At 38.0% G+C, this 3,919-nt stretch overlaps 1 long non-coding RNA gene across 2 annotated transcripts in view; it reads left to right on the forward strand.

Moving 5' to 3' along the window:
- Positions 1 to 3,051, forward strand: part of LOC104941837 (uncharacterized) — a 25,211-nt gene extending 22,160 nt beyond the window's left edge. For both annotated transcript variants that reach the window (XR_797937.1, XR_797938.1), the window contains exons 3-4: positions 2,726 to 2,871; positions 2,993 to 3,051. This is a non-coding gene — a long non-coding RNA (uncharacterized lncRNA). The remainder of the gene's footprint in view (positions 1 to 2,725; positions 2,872 to 2,992) is intronic.
- The last annotated feature ends 868 nt before the right edge of the window (positions 3,052 to 3,919 follow it).

Raw genomic sequence — 3,919 nt, forward strand, 5'->3', positions numbered from 1 at the left:
CACAAACATTGTGTCCTCCTTAAAGTGGACCTCCAATCAGATGGAGGGAGTAAATAAAGCAGCAAGCTTTGGGACGGCCTCCTCTCTCTCCGGCAGAAACAGGAAATGCCGTAACTGTATGTAACAACGGTTTCAAATCAGCATCTCTTAGACAAAAAATTTAAATTAATAACTCAAATAAAACTCCAAACATCTTTCATTGTGTTTCAAAGCTCTTTTAGTTTTAAACCTGATGTTTATAAGCAAATATATGTAAATATACACAACTTTATAATAAAATGCACACATTTACCTTTTTCTAGACTAAACACAGGTATGATCCTAAGTTAAAACATATGAGGTTATTATCATCGCAGTTTATCAGTGGATGTTTGCTGGAACTACTTGTAAACAGCGTGTTTCCTGACGGACACACACAGCGTGACTCCGGTCAGGTAGAGACCGGTCTCAAGTCAGCACCGCTGCAGACTCGCTGTTTGAGGGCTTGATAGCCCACTCCCCCTTCCACACCGCTCCACACTCGTTGGTTTGGAACAGCCCTCAATATGGTGGACCCTCCGCGTGAACGCGCAAACGGAGGTGTAGGGTGTGGTTTGGGAATGGGCCTAAGAAAGGATGAACAGCAGCAAGAGTTTCCACACAGACCAATCGATAGCGTAGTGGACTTCGCCCTCATGGGGTTCATATAGAGAGGAAAGGATTGATGCAGACAGACCAGCTTAACACACACAGTCAAATGTTATTTTTAAGAGCTTTTTTATGCCTGTGGTATTCGATAATTCATCAATGCATCCCCTGTAGTCAAATCAATAAATAAATACATTTGACATACATCATGCAGGCTCTCACCGCTGATGGTTTATTCCACCTTTCACCTTCCCTCCTGGGAGTAAGTATATCGGCATAACTGAGATGAGATTTGTGAGATTTCCAATGAATCTTTAATGTGCAAAGATGTTTCATTTCCCTCCAGTGACGACTCCTCTGCACTCAAGTTCAAGTGAAGTGCAATTACTTTATTTTCTCCCTGGGGCCAAGAACACATACAATACGTCTTTATTTATTTCCCGTATCATATTGACACAACACGTTTTTATCATTTTTTCTCCACCTACTGCAGCAGCACTTAGGCTGTAAAAGATTCTCGCTGTCTTCCTCTGTTAGGAGAACCTGTTTGTAAAATGGACAAAGATACTCTTCTATCCCGAGGGATGTTGCTAATTTTGGAGCGTTGCAGGCAAAAGAAAACAAGCCGTCTCCTACATGAAAGGCTTCATGAATATTTATAAGTGATGATCACAGTGGACTATTATAATCATTACACCTCTCTTCATGCGAGAAATGTAGAGCCTGCACACTTGCAGAGCTCCAAACAAGAGATTTCTTAAACCTCGGCCTTGATGCGCTGCTTCATTTATTTAGGTAAATAAGCAGAAAAAGGATTATGTTCTGACTCCATGAATAACTGTGAAGATGCCTGCCATTTTGCAGCATATTTCATCATCATCTGTGACGTTTAAATGAACATTTTGAGAAATGCTCTGAGAGCAGTTTGCCACATTTTTCGAGCTCTGTAAAATTGTTGAATTCATTAGTGACGGGAATTGATTACATTTTATTTTTAATATTGCTTTTATTGAATCTGCTTATTTGTGGATTCCCTTATTGATTTCTGATCCATTTCCTGAATGGGGAAAAGGTGGGCCTACAAAGGCTTTGAGCGTCAGTGCAGCTGAGGCAAAACACATTTGAATGTTTTTAAAAATGTACTGTTTAACAATGAAATTACAGACATTATAAAACTAACACATGAAGCCAAGTTATAGACTGTTTCTACCTCTCTGCAATTACTCCTTCTTGCAAGTTTCCAGTTTTACGCCATGGCGTCTGAGTTTTTGCGATAAGTGTGAGAAAATCATGCTGGTAATGATAAAAGGAATTGACAACATCCAAGGCATAATTTCTCAATGTCATTTGGAATGGAAGGATTTTAAGTATACCTCTATATTACAGACCGAGTTGAACACTAAGAAGAGTATAATGTTAGCTTTGATAAAGCCTTTTCTCTGCTTAGATAAACATTGTAATGTAATGAGTGTCCTGCTTTGCCAACTTAAGATGTTTTTAAATCAGCCTTGGCCCTGTGGTTTCTACAGCACACGAACATCCCATACCCCTCAATTTAAAAACACTGTGGTTGATTTTGTGTGGGCCTTTCCTGACATCTAGTGGACAAGAGTGAATGTGTCATTTACTTTGAAATTCTCTTTGGAGAGTTTTGTGCATTGAGGTGTTTTATACACCAGTGTGATTCATTAAAACACCTGCTCTGGCTTTCACATGTCGCTCTTTCTGCCCACTTTAATCTCTAGTTTCCAAATAGAAGTTTGCCTACAAAAACAAAAAAAGAACAAAATCTGACCACAAGCGATCGCTGTCTGTCATATTTTCCTTAAGGACAGAAATATATTTGCAACATTTATGTCAATATTATCACTGTGTAATAATTTACAAACTCGTCTTCACTGTGCTGGGAGATTCTGACTCCTGAAAATACACTTCCGAAATGTTTCCTAATTCCAGCTTGTTTGTTTAAAGAAAAGATTGCAGTATTTTCTGGAGGAGAAGCCTCCTTCTCAGACATTCTTTTAACAATAAATACTTCAGGTCTTACAACTTGTCTTAGATAATTATCCAGTGTATTACCTATTTGTTTCTGTTCAAGCATTAGGTTCAAGAAAATCACACCAAAGGGTCCTCAGCAGATGGAGTTGCTCGGTTGTCATGGAGCTGTAGATGTTTAAATAAAACAAACACTTGTTGTCCTTCGTGAATGTAAAGCTCCAAACCGGCTATTGAATGGACCATGTGGTGAGATTGCATTATGTTTCCAAGTTCACAGATTAACTCGTTTTTTATATATTACACTGTATATTAATTATTTGTTTCTTTTTTTACCAATGCCTAAATTACTGACTGGGTTCTGATTCAGCTCCACACAGGAAGGACACAGCTCAGGAAACACCAACAAACACAGTCAAATGGACAGTGAGTATATATTATGCACATATTCACTAGACTTACTGACGTTAAGATGATCCACATATGAACTTGTATTGTTTATTTAAAGTATAGGGACATCATGGATAGGGACAAAACACCTCCTGACCTCGTCCAGTTCACTCTGGTTACCATGAACTTTGGATGTGGTGACGTTGGAACTGTGTAAAAAGTCAAATCCACACATCAAGTCATCCAAAAAAGGTCACGCGCGTTACTGATCAAGAGCCAAGAGCCTTTTCTCTCACTCTTAAAAACAATATTTCTGCTTTTCATCAGGAGTTTGAATATTAGGTTGAATTTACATACATTAACATTGAAATGTATTGCTAAATTTATATTCTGTTCAACATATTGTCACCATAGCTGGTCAATTTGCTGATCTTTTTTTAATACATTTTTTTTAACAATGTATGTTGTGCAACCATTTAATAGCAATAATAGGAGAATGCTAATGTTAAGATATCCTTAATGCACACTTCATGAATAGGTTTAATCAATTCAAGATAGTTTGATGAATATGACTTAATGAGCCAAACTTAAAGAAAATATCAATAATTTTAGGATAAGAATATAAACATTTTCTGACATGACTGTTGAACTGCCATGACATGCCACGACATGAACTGTCAACAGTTCAACACCGCGGCTTTAAACTATCACAGGTCAGTCACACGTGTAGTTTGGGTAATTTGTTCCACATCAAATAAAAAAGAAATTCATTCTTGCATCATAAACTTTCTCGATATCTTGTGATTGGCTCCCCAAAATCGAACCACGCTAATGTTGATTGACAGCAAACCAAGACCCTCCTTTTTTAGGCGGTCTCTGTTCGGTTGTTTGAGCTGTTGTGTCTGTG

Source organism: Notothenia coriiceps, unplaced genomic scaffold, assembly GCF_000735185.1.
Source record: "Notothenia coriiceps isolate Sejong01 unplaced genomic scaffold, NC01 NC01_scaffold00004047, whole genome shotgun sequence".
Classification (NCBI taxonomy): Eukaryota; Metazoa; Chordata; class Actinopteri; order Perciformes; family Nototheniidae; genus Notothenia; species Notothenia coriiceps.